The sequence below is a fragment of the Pongo abelii genome, chromosome 12 (genome assembly GCF_028885655.2).
Source record: "Pongo abelii isolate AG06213 chromosome 12, NHGRI_mPonAbe1-v2.0_pri, whole genome shotgun sequence".
Lineage (NCBI taxonomy): Eukaryota > Metazoa > Chordata > Mammalia > Primates > Hominidae > Pongo > Pongo abelii.
Genome location: NC_071997.2, coordinates 42,230,224 through 42,243,659, shown reverse-complemented (window position 1 = coordinate 42,243,659; position 13,436 = coordinate 42,230,224). Strand labels below are relative to the sequence as shown.

At 38.5% G+C, this 13,436-nt stretch overlaps 1 pseudogene; it reads left to right on the top strand.

The window, feature by feature from the left end:
- Positions 1 to 1,927: 1,927 nt before the first annotated feature.
- LOC112132213 (small nucleolar RNA U13) lies at positions 1,928 to 2,024 on the top strand (annotated as a pseudogene).
- Positions 2,025 to 13,436: the final 11,412 nt, after the last annotated feature.

The window sequence follows — 13,436 nt, the reverse complement described above, 5'->3', positions numbered from 1 at the left end:
GAACTGCAGAACTCTTGTCACATAATGACCTTGTCCAAACCTCAGCAAAAAGAGACCACCAAACTATAGCGAGGCTTGTAGCAGCATAAGGTCGTGTTCGTAGGATGACCGCAGATCTCTCCCCAGGCCTCTGGGTTAAATGTCTCCCAGAGAAAACTCAACACTGCCCACCTGGCCATAGGCCCTTGACCCCCTTTCTTGGAGCATTTACAAAAAAAGAGCTTACAATTGTGAGTCCTTCCTCTGTCCCCTTGACATGTATGTGTTCTCTCCTACAATTCAGGAGTATCTTTCTTAAGGACCTGAAAGCCATTCCTTTGAAATTTAATCATCTGGAAGGTTGCTATCTCCCATTCTTGGTGGGAGGGTAGAATCCTGACTTCAGTGATAATCGCCAGCTAGCTGAGACAACTGGTCTAATCACTTTTATACTGACAGACTTTGAAATTTTTTGCATGCATTCCGGCTCTTTCCCCCTCCCTTATTCTCTCTTTAAGCTGCTCAATTATCTCTGCATTGAAATGGAACGCTGCTCTTTCCCCTACTGTCAGTAATTACTGAATAAAATTGGTTTTCACCACTTTAATGTCCAGTTTTTTTAACCTTTGTCAACCTTCCCCACCCCCTATGCACACAAAAATTGTAACGGACATAAAGTTACCAACACTTTATTTTGCTAAATAAATTAAACATATTAAACATCTTACGGTTATTTCATAAAAGATATTTTAACATCAAGAAAGTAGGAAAGATACCATTATTTTTGTTTCGTTGGTTTTTGTTTTGGAAGGATATCATTATTCTTGTTTCGTTGGTTTTGTTTTTTTTTTTTTTTTTTTTTTGAGACAGAGTTTCACTTCACTGGCTAGAGTGCAGTGGCACGATCTCGGCTCACTGCAACTTCCGCCTTCTGGGTTCAAGCAATTCTCATGCCTTAGCCTCTCGAGTAGTAGCTAGGATTACAGGCACGCACCATCATGCCCGCTAATTTTCGTATTTTTAATAGAGACGGTGGTTTCTGCCATGTTGGTCAGGCTGGTCTCTTATCTCCTGACCTTGAGTGATTCATCCACCTCGGCCTTCCAAAGTGCTGGGATTACAGGCATGAGCCACCGCGCCTGGCCAAGGATATACTTTAAAAAGCCAATTACTTTACTTTGAATTCCTTTACATTTAGTGTTAAGAAAAATTCCTTTTATTGCCCGTGTTTTGTCCCAGATGGTAAGAATAAGCCCTGGTATACCAAGTCTCCCAATATTGGACCACTAGACATTCGGAGACTGGTCAGGCTTGGGACAAAAACGGTCTCCTAGGTGATCATCCTAGCTGGAGGATTAGGGGGCCTCTTCCCCATCCTTCCTGGTAGCTTATACAAACCCTAAACGTATATGTGGCCCTAGGCAGGGGGAGGGAGCCCCAGTTACAACTATTTTCTGCCTACCTACCAGAATAGGGGCTTAGAGTTAGAATTAAATTGGCAGGAATAATTCCCTGTACAGTACACATTGAGGTTACAAATGAAACGTGTTACTCACTGGAAAGTTTTTAACACACGCCCTAAAAATACAAGCATCTGAACAGTAGCCATGTCTTTGAAAAAGTACTTTTATTTTATTTTAAAACAGAGTCTCACTCTGTCACCCAGGCGGAGTGCAGTGGCATGATCTCGGCTCACTGCAACCTCCACCTCCTGAGCTCAAGTGATTCTCCTGTCTCAGCCTCCCGAGTAGCTGGGCCTACAGGCATGCACCACCACACCCGGCTAATTTTTGTATTTTGTAGAAACGGGGTTTCACCATGTTGGCCAAGCTGGTCTCTAACTCATGACCTCATATGATCCGACCACTTGGGCCTTCCAAAGTGCTGGGATTACAGGTGTGAACCACAGCACCCGGCCTGAAAAAGTACTTTTAAAATGTTGCCTCCAATTCTTTTGCAGCTCATAAGCATGATGATTAGATTTTCATGTGCACATGTGAGATGTGCCTCATCAAGCCTTGTTATGACCTCAGCACACCCAGATGTGCTGGAGTGCAGTGGCACAATTATAGTGCTTAGTGATCTGTGACACCTTGTCTTTAATTGCCTCAGATAAGGAGGAGTGTATGTATCACAGATATCACACTAGGTAATACAAGAACTAGAACTGCAGCCTTCCACCTCAGCCACCACCATCACCAGCCGTCCACACCCCCCCACTGCCCCAAAGAGCTGGGACCACTGGTACACTCTATCACATCTGGCTTATTTTTTGTAGAGGCGAGGTCTTACTATGTGCCCAGGCTGGCTAATTTATTTGTATTTTTGTAAACACAGGGTCTCGCTGTGTTATTTAGGCCTCATTTCTCTTAATATAATTTTGTAATTTTTTTCTATGTCTTTATTTTTGTAGAGACAGGGGCTCGCTGTGTTGCCCAGGCTGGTCTTGAACTCCTGGCCTCAAGCAATCCTCCAGCCTCAGCCTTCCAAAGTACTAGCAATACAGGATTGAGCCACCACACACGGCCTTAAGTTTTAATATAGAGTTTAGAAGTAGTCATTTAGAATTTATAATTTGATACAACTTTTAGAGTTCTCAAGTTCCATAAAGAAAACTTGAGATTTTTATTAGCATTGCCTTGAATTGATTGACCAATTTTGAAAGAACTGACAATTGCTTAGTTGTGTCTTTCATTTTATGAATATGTAATATCTCCATTTATTTAGGACTCATATCTCTTAATACAATGTTGAAATTTTTCCTGTATGTCTTTCATTTATATAAATATCTTGCATCTTTTATAGATTTATTCCTAAGCATTTGGTATTTGTATTAGTTTTCTGTTGCTGCTTAACAAGTTACAACACACCTAGTGTTTTATTTCTTCCTTTCCAATCCTTAGACTCCAGTTTCTTTTTCTGCCCTGGCTAGGATCTCCAGCACTAGGACATTCAATCCTGTGTTAAATAGAAGTGGTTATATTGGATATCGTTGTCTTGTTTCCCAACGTTCAAGGAGATGACTATAAAGTTTTCCGATTTAGGATGATATCTGGGGATTTTATATACAGTCATCCCTCAGCATACATAGGGGATTGGTACCAAGACCCCTGCATATACCAAAATCCACGCATACTCGGCCTTGGCAACTCTATTCTATGAAAAGTGGGTCCTTTGTATACGCCGGTTTCTGCACCCCTCCGATACTCCCAAGTTTGGTTGAAAAAAATTCTCATATAAGTGATTCATTGATTTTTTTCCTTAAGAATTCACTTTTTACTGTAAGTCATAATTTTTTACTTTTATTTTTTTGTCTCTGTTTCATCAATTTTCACTCAATCATATTATAGCTTTATTCCTGCTTTATTTTTTGGTTATTATTTTATTTTTAACTTCATTCATTAATTTTGATGTATTTTTTCTATTATAAGTATTTATGTCTATAAATTTCTCTTGAAGAACTGCTTTTGCTGAATCCTATAAGTTTAAACGTGGTATTTTTATTTTCATTCAGTTATTTTATAATTTTTATTATAATTTACTCTTTAACCCATGGGTTACTTAGCAGTGTTTTTAACTTCTAGCTTAACTGCCATGAGGTCATAAATTATGGTCTGTATAACACCTATTCTTTACAATTTTTAGGGTTTGTGTATAAGATTCATTTTTGTAAATGTTCCATTTGTGCTTTAAAAATGTAAATTGTCTCATTGTTAAATGCAGAACTCTATATATGTCCAGTAAGTCAAGATTATTCATTGTAAAGTTCTTATTTTCTATATCCTTGCTGATTTTTCTTCATCTATTTGATAAAACAATCAAGTAAAGTAATTTAAATCCCTCACAATGATGTATTTCTCTACTTCTTTTACAGTTATATCACATTCTTCATTTATTACAAGGATATCGTACAAAAGCGTCTAAAGTTGTTTTCCCTTCCTAGTAAGTTATTTAGTAACTTTCTCCATTTCTAGTGATGCTGTTTTTCCTAAAGTCTTTTAAATCATTTTTTTAATATTCATATAGCTATAAAACCTTTCTCTTAGTTTCTGTCTGATGAGTCTTTTTTTTTTTTTTCATTGTTTTTTCAGCATTTCACAAGCTCAAGGCTCTGTATTACTTTGATTTTAGTCTGGAGGACACCAATATAAAATGTGGGTCACTGTCTGTCCAAGGCAGTGGTGAGGGAAACAAGGGCACAATTGGAACTGTTTCTTTTCTAATTTATCCTCTCATAACTTTCCCAAGCTGCTTCCTGCCCCAGGCCCAAGATACCAACTGTTATGGTTTGAGTGTGTCCCCCAAAATTCATGTGTTGGGGACTTAATCCTCAATGCAACAGTATTGGGAAGTGGGGCCTAATGGGAGGTGCAGAGGTCATGAGGGGTTTGCCCTCATGAATGGATTCATGCTGCCATAAAAAGGGATTGCAGGAGTTGTTTCTCTCTCTTCTGCTGATCCACCATGTGAAGACATGGTGCTCTTCCCTTTCTTGCCCTTCCACCTTCCACCCGTGGGGACACAACAAGAAGGCCCTCACCAGGCCACATGGCAGTGCCTTGATCTTGGACTTCCCACCCTCTAGAACTGTGAGGAATACATTTTTGTTGTTTCTAAGTCAACTAGTCTCAGGCATTCTGTTACAGCAGCACAAAACATACTAAGACACCAACCCACAGACGTCAGTTTAAAACAGCACCTAGTCCCACAAACGCCACCATTGCCATGGAATCTCCAGAGGTTTCTCATAATTTTCTCTGTTACTTGTTACTTTGTTAACATTTTACCATATTTATTACACTATTAGCTATCTATTCTTTCCTTTATCCATCCATCAGTTGATTTTATCTTTAGACACATTTCAAAGTAAGTTGCAGACTTCACTGGTTTTAGTCTGTTTGGGCCACCATAACAAATTATTATAGACTGGTGGTTTATAAACAACAGAAATTTATTTCTCACAGTTCTTGAGGCCAGAAAGTCCAAGATCAAGGTGCCAGAAGATTTGGCCAGCTTCCTGATTCACAGATGGCTGTCTTCTCATTGTGTCTTCACATGGTGGAATCGACAAGGGAGCCCTCTGGGTTCTCTTTTATAAGGGCACTAATCTCATTCAAGAGGGCTCCAACCTCATGACCTAATCACCACCCAGAGGCCTCATCTTCAAATACCATCACATTGGGGATCACGTTTCAACGTACTGAATTTCAAAATTTCAAATTTTCAACATAAATTTGGGAGGAACACAAACATTCACTCTATAGCACCTTCTAAACACTTCAGCATACAAATCATTAATTAGAATGTAATATTTTTGCAGTACCATTTTAAGGTAAATTTTACATACAGTGAGGTGCAGAATCTTGAGGAAACAATTTGATGAGTTCTGAAAAATGCAGGAAATACATACACCTGTGTCACCCAAATCCTTATGAAAACATAAAACATGACCATACCCTAGAAATTTCCCTCCGCCCCTGCCCATTCAATCCTCATCTGCATCCAGAGGCAACCATTCCTCTGACTTTTTTCACTATAAATTAGTTTTGCCTGATTTAAAACATGGTGTGATTTATAAACAGAATAAATGCTGTTTTGTGTAAGGCTTTTTTCACTCAGAAAAATGACTTTCTTCTTTTATTTTTTATGTTAGAAATTGCCATTTTTCAGTTTTTATATCTCTTGCTTTTTCAAAATCTTAGAGGGAAAACATTCAATCATATGAAGTATGCTAGTAGCCATAGTTTTTGACATGCCCTTATCAGATGGAGGATATCCATCTATTTTTTTGTTTTTGAGTTTTTTTGTTATTTATTATTGATTTCTTTTTTAATTCCACCATAGTTACAGAACATAATTTATATTATTTCAATTCTATGACATTTGTTAAGGTTTATCTATTAAGGAAATCTTTCTGTTAAGGAAATCTATCTATGCCTAATTTGCTGAATTGATGTTGGATATTGTCAAATAATTTTCTGCATCAGTTGATGAGATCATATAGTTTTTCTTGTTTTGACTCATAACATGTTGGATAGCACTGAATGATTTGCAAATAACAAACCACCTTATATTTCTGATATGAACTCCACTTAGTTGTTGCATATTATTCTTTTTATATTGTTGGATTTGATTTTTAACATTTAGTTAAGGATTTAAAAATCTATGTTCAGGAGGGACATTGGTCTGCAGTTTTCTTTCTTTGTTTTTGACTGTTTTTGGAACTGGATTAATGCATGCCTAATAAAATAATTTGGGAAGTGTTCCTTTTTTTTTCTATTTTCTGCATGAGATCATATAAAACTGGTATTTCTTCCTTAAATGTTTGGTAGAATTCTCCACAAAAACCATCTGGGGCTTGAGATTTCTTATTTTAGAAGGTTTTAAGCTATGAATTTAATTTCTTCAATAGTTATTGTTCTGTTAGATTGTGTACTTTACCTTAGATGAGTTTACATGGTTTGCGGTTTGTGAGGATTTGGCTTTTAATCTAAGAGGGTTTCATAAAATTGACTTACTTTTTTTTTTTTTAATTATCGGTGGAGTCTGTACTGAAATATCCTCTTTCACGTCTGATTGGTAATTTGTATCTTTTCTCCTTTTTCTTTTCAGTTTTGCTAGAGATTATCAATTATCTTTTCAAATAATTAGATTTTAGTTTAACTTTATTGTTTTTCTGCTCTTATCTTTCATTGATTCCTGCCTTTATCTTTAATATATCATTCTTTCTGCTTGTTTTTTCTAATTTCTGAAGGTAGAAGTTTATTTATTTGAGATCTTTAAGTATTTAGAGCTCTAAAATTCCTATAAACACTGCTTTAGTCGTATCTCACAAATTTTGCTATGTTGCATTTTCACATTCATTCAGCTCAAAATATTTTTCTTTCTTTTTTTTGAGATTGAGTCTTGCTCTTTCACCCAGGCTGGAGTACAGTGGCGCAATCTCGGCTCACTGCAATCTCTTCCTCTCTGGTTCAAGCAATTCTCCTGCCTCAGCCTCCCAAGTAGCTAGGATTACAGGTGTGTGCCACCACACCCAGCTAATTTTTGGTAAAGACGGGGTTTCACCATATTGGCCAAGCTGGTCTCGAACCCCTGACCTCAAGTGATCTGCCCGCCTCAGCCTCCCAAAGTGCTGGGATTGCAGGTGTGAGCCACTGCACCCGGCTTCAGTTCAAGATATTTTCTAATTTACTTCGTGAATCCTCCTTTGACCTATGGAATTTTTAGAGGTATGTTGTTTAATTTCCAAGTATTTGGAGGTTTCGTTGTTGTTGTTGTTGTTATTTATTATTGATTTCTTATTCAATTCCATTATGGTTAGCAAATATACTCTCTATTATTTCAATACTATTACATTTGTTAAAGTTTATTTTATAACCCAGTTTATGGTTTATCTTGGTGAATTTTCCATGTGCTTTGTATATTTGTGCATACTTATTTAGGACTATTATGACTTTATGGTGAATTTGCCTTTTTGTAATTACACAACATCTATATTTATCTCTGCTAATTTTTTACTCTAAGGTCCACTTTGTTTGATATTAATACAGTCACTTTGGCTTTCTTTGGTTTAATGTTTCTTAGTATGTATTTTACCAACCTTTACTTTTAACCTATCCATATCATGTTTAAAGTGAGTTTCTTGCCAGGGGTGGTGGCTCACACCTGTAATCCCAGCACTTTGGGAGGCTGAGGTGGGAGGATCACTTGAGCTCAGGAGTTCGAGACCAGCCTGGCTAATATGGTGAAACCTCATCTCTACTAAAAATACCAAAATTAGCCAGGCATGACGGAGTGCGCCTGTAATCCCAGCTACTCAGGAGGCTGAAGCAGGAGAATCCCTTGAACTTGAGAGGTGGAGGTTGCAGTGAGCTGCAATTGTGCCACTGCACTCCAGCCTGGATGACAGGAGCGAAACTCCATCTCAAAAAAAAAGAAAAATAAATAAATAAATAAATAAAATAAAATGAGTTTCTTGTGGAGAATACACAGCTGGATCATATTTATCCATTCTGACAATCTCTTTGTTTTATTTGGTAAATTTATCCCACTTGTATCCAATGTACCTATTAATATGTTTGATTTTAAGTCTATCTTTAACATTTTTTTTATTCATTCTCTTGTTGCTCTTCTATTTTTTTCTTTTCTGCTTTAACATTTTGGGATATTCCATATTTGATTTACTTATTGTGTCTTTGAATATTCATTGAGTTTTTAATTTTAGTTTTTATATTTTTCAGTTCTCAAAATTCCATTTGGTTCTTCTTTATGTCTTCTTTTTTTTACTGAGATGCTCTACTTTTTCCATTTGTTTCAAGGGCATTTAGTGTAGCATTTTTATAAAAAGCTGTTTCAAAGTCTGTCAGATAATTCCAACATATAAGTCATCACAGCTTTGGCATTTGTTGATTGTCTTTTCCCAGGCAATTTGAGATTTTCCTGGTTCTTTCTATGCCAAATAAGTTTGAATTGTATCCTGGAGATTCTGAATAATAATATGCCATAAAACTTCTGGATCTTAGTTAAATCTTATGCAGAATGTTTATGTTTTTGTTTTTATAGGTAATAGACCCGGTTAGGTTCAGGCCTCGATTTCTAACCCACAGCGATTCCAGTGCCTGTTCAACTGAATGCCTTTGCAATGCTATTTGAATCTTAGATCTGTACTACCAGGGACCAGTCAGAACATGGATGAATTATGTCTATTCAACTCTCAAAAGTCTTTGGCATGCCAATTAGGATCAGATCCACGCATGCACAACTATATGGTAAGCCCAGGGGTTCAGAAATTTATGATGTCATTTTTCTAGGCCCCTTCTTCATTATGGTCTCCTAGAAATTTTTCAGGTCCCTGGAGCTTTATTTTTGGTTGTCCAACCAGAAAGCTTGAGCTTCAGTTACCCCCACTTCTGCATACATTTGCAATTGTACCTATGTCTGGGCTTAGTGGCAGGAGGACCACAGAAAAAAGAAAATTAAAAACTTAACGCTATTTCAGTGGTACTTTGAATTGTCATCTTCTTCACCAATCTGCCTGCGTTAATTACTTTCTAGAGTCTTCAAACAATTCCATGCATCCTACCTAGGTAAACCTATATTCAGGGGATAAAATGTGCTTTTACTATGTTACCTAGAACCAGATATCCCATCATATATAAACTTTAACTAACAAATACCTTAGTAATATTGTTCTATTCACTAAATATTTACTTAGAATGATCAGTTTCTTCATTCTCCATTTTTTTCTTATAACTCAAACCTTTCACCTGAGATTTGCTATCAAATTCATTCTTTCTAATTTCTAAATTTATTCAGAATCTCCTAAATAATTTGCTCATAGTGACCTCTCTGTTTTTGTTTTCCTAAATATATCTTATAGCTCACCTCCATTTTTCAATAATATTGTTTCAAGGTATAGAATTCTAGTTCAGAAGTTTTATTTTCTTTCAATTTATTGAAGATATAATTTTATTGTCTTCTGGATTCCCTTGTTGCAGCTGTGAAGACAGCTGGCAGTCTAATTGTCATTATTCTGAAGGTAAACTTTTAAAACTTTTCTGTGGCTATTTTATATATTTTCTCTGCTTTTCTATAGTTTCAGTATGGTGTGTCTTAGTATGGATTTCTTTTAATTATCCTGCCTAGTATTTGTTTAATGTCTTGATCTGTAAATTGGTGAGTTTCAACAATCTGGAAAAGTCTGTCTTTTCTTTCTTTTTCTTTTTTTTTGAGACAGAGTCTCACTCTGTAACCCAGGCTGGAGTGCAGTGGCACAATCTCGGCTCACTGCAACCTCCGCCTCCTGAGTTCAAGTGATTCTCCTGCCTCAGCCTCCCAAGTAGCTGGCATTACAGGTGTGGGCCACCATGCCTGGCTATTGTGTATTTTTAGTAGAGACAGGGTTTCACCATGTTGGCCAGGCTGGTCTTGAACCCCTGACCTCAAAAGAACCACCCGCCTCGGCCTCCCAAAGTGCTGGGAATACAGACGTGAACCACCACACCCGGCCAGCCTTTTCTTTTCAAATATATCCTCCTCCTCTTTCTTTTTTTCTTCTCTTCTTATTATTAGTTATATGTTAGACATTTAAATCTATTATTTATGTTTTTATAATAATCTCTTTTGTAACTTCCCTTTTTTGGGTGGCAGTCTCTCTGTGATGTACTCTGGATAATTTCTTCTGACTTATCTTCCAGTTCACTAATTTTCTTTTAAACCCTGTCTACTCTATTAAAGCTGTCTTATTACTCAAAGTCTAATTGGATAATCAGAATCACTAGAAGATAAATAAATAGATAGATGAAAGATGATAGCTAGCTAGATTTACAGGGATTTGACCTTATGCAATTGTGGGAACTGTTTAAAACAGTCTGTAAAGCTCTTGTCTGATATTGGAACTTCAGAGCTGCAAGGTGGAGCCAGGCACAGTGGCTTATGCCTATAATCCCAGTACTTTGGGAGGGTGAAGTAGGAGGATTGCTGAAGCCAGGAATTTGAAACCAGTCTGGGCAACACAGTGAGACCCCATGGGAGTGCAGTGAGCTATAATTGTGCCACTGATGGAGCAAGACCTTGTCTAAAAAACTTTTAAGACCTGCAAGGCACATATTCAGGAAGAGAAGTTGGATGTAAAGTGGGGGAGAATGAGGACAATCTAGAATCCCTGAGCATAAACCCAGAACCTGTATTAGTCTCTTAGTCTGCTCTACTTTAATGATGTAGGTGTTGTGCAGGAGACTCTTGAGCCCTTTATCATGGAACTAAAGACATGCTTGGCCCAGAATTTAGAAAATCTGAAGGAGGATCTGGGGTGAGTTATATCAGGTCTTGTTGTTGTCCAATATCAACAAGGTAAACCAGTAAACAACAATGTGCATGAGTTGCAATAGCATCTTCTGCTCCTTCACTGACCTCCTGAATGTAAAAAGCAATATGGCTGCTGTTTTACTTCCACCTCCCAAATTTTATGCAAAATCTATCTTGTGGTCCACTCTAACTAGAAATATGCAGGATAAGAATCCTGGAAAACATGGGTTAGCCTACCTAAGATGACATGTTACAAAATCACCAAGTATACACTAAGATGACATATTACAAAATCATCAAGTATACACTTATTTTTTTTTGAGACAGAGTCTTGCTCTGTCACCAGGCTGGAGTACAGTAGCGTGATCTCAGCTCACTGCAACCTCTGCCTCCCGGGTTCAAGCGATTCCCCTGCCTCAGCTTCTTGAGTAGCTGGGAGTACAGGAGCCTGCCACCACGCCTGGCTAATTTTTTGTATTTCAGCAGAGACAGGGTTTCACCATGTTGGCCAGGATAGTCTCCATCTCCTGACCTCGTGATCCGCCCACCTCGGCCTCCCAAAGTGCTGGGATTACAGGCACGAGCCACTGCGCCTGGCCCAAGTGTACACTTTTTAACTAGGTACCTATAAATATCTCTTTAACCCATATTTAGTTTTCAGATAAAAGCAATAGCAAAGTCATGCCTCTACCTAACATGATGCAACAATCCCCCATTCAACCAAAAACCTGCTATCCATTTTTCCAAGAAAGGATAAAAAGTCCCTTTTTCACTTTTGGGTGATGTTCATTCTTCTTTGAATTCTTCTTTTAGCTCAGTCACATGCCTCCTTTTATATCCTATAACTTAAATAGAGATATAAAGTTAACTACTATTAACATATTTTGTGTTAGATGGTAGGGGAATAGTAGAAGGGAAAATTTTAAATATATATGTGTGTGTGTGTGTCTATGTGTGTGTAATTCCACACACGTATTTCCACAAATTTATATCAAATTAAGAATGATATATTCATAAATATTGCAATCATTTTTGCTACTGGTCATGTAGTTGGGAAGCAGCATCATTCGTCCGGGGTAATTCCTTAGGTTCATTGTCTCACGCCAAGGAAATCGAGGATGCAGACACACAAGGACTGAGTTTAAGAGCAGAAGTTTAATAGGTGAAAGAAAGAGAAAAGCTGCCTCGTGCAGAGGAAGGGGTCCCCAACATTTCCAGGTTCAGGGAGAGATGTGGGTGGTTTTATAGATGAGCTTGAGGGGCTGGTATCTGATTTACATAGGGTGCAAAGGATTGGTCAGACCAGGTGCGCCATTTACATGGTGCTTGAAGAAGCTAGCAACCCCACCCTAATATTTTATTATGCAGATAGGTTTGCTACCTGGCTGGTGCCATGTTGCCTGTTCCCTGGCTGTACATGTGGTGACAAAGAAAAGGGAAGGAGCCTCCACGTTGGATATGCCTGGCTCCTAGGTAGCCCTTTTCTATTGGCACAGCTGCCAGCATTTACCTCTGCAAGGTTCTAGCTTGCTTTTCTATGTCTGCTGCTTGATTTTTCAGGCTGCTCTTTGTTGGAAATGATTTTGGAGCTACTTTTTTATTAAAAGGGAAACCTTACTGAGGACCCTCCCACCCTCACTAACAGCCTAAACAATTTCTTTTAAGCTCCTGTATCAGTTGCAGCTGATATTTGTACAACTACCTTCTGCTCCTACCCTTTGCCATGTTCTCTTTGCTCTCCCAAGCTGGTCTTGACTCCTTGCTGGGTGTGAGGCAGAATAGGGTCTGGAGGCAGGGAACTTAAGGCCAATTTGTGCTGAATCAAGGAAAAACACCAAGATCTGGGGGCAGGGAATCTGAGGCCAATTCACACTGACTTCCCAAAGCTGGATCAAAAGGAAAACACCTGGGTCTGGGGGAAGGGATCCTAAGGCCAATTACTGTAAATATCCTAAAGCTGAACCAAAAGGAACCCCTCCTTCCCATCTCCTCACACCAGAGTAGCAAAGCATCAAAGGCTACTCCCCCTACAACTCTCCCCCATCTACCACATCTCAGATGGAAAAGGAAAGTGCCCTGGATTGGCCAAGGGCCTGGCAGGGACCATCGCTTCATCTACATAGGGCGCCGATTCACCTCAGCCTTTAATTAGCCAGAGACCAAATCCTTCATCTATAGGCACCTCAAAAGGAGTACTTAAAACCCAGAAAACTTTGCAACTGGGCCCTTGAGCTGCTTGTTCCAGCCCATTCCTACCCTGTGGAGTGCTTTCTCGCTTTAATACATTCCTGCTTTTGCTGCTTCGTCTCTGTGTTTCATACCTTTGTTACTTTGTTTGTGCATTTTGTCTAATTCTTTGCTGAAAATACCAAGGACCACCACAACTTACACTCAAGTGCCCCCCTTCTGATAACAGGTGGGTAATCCAAACCTTCATGCCTGAAGGGTTTGGGGCACTTTCAGTGCTGCCTGTGGTGGTGGTGTTTTCTATTAGCTTTAATCATAGAGCATAGGATTACTTAGTCTCCCGCCCAGGAAATCAGCTGCATCCTAGACATACTCTTCCTTAACTGTATTCTGTAGTCAGGATAACTTGATAGTTAGGATTAATCACCCCTGCCAATACAGTAAGCCCCTTCTTTACCTGT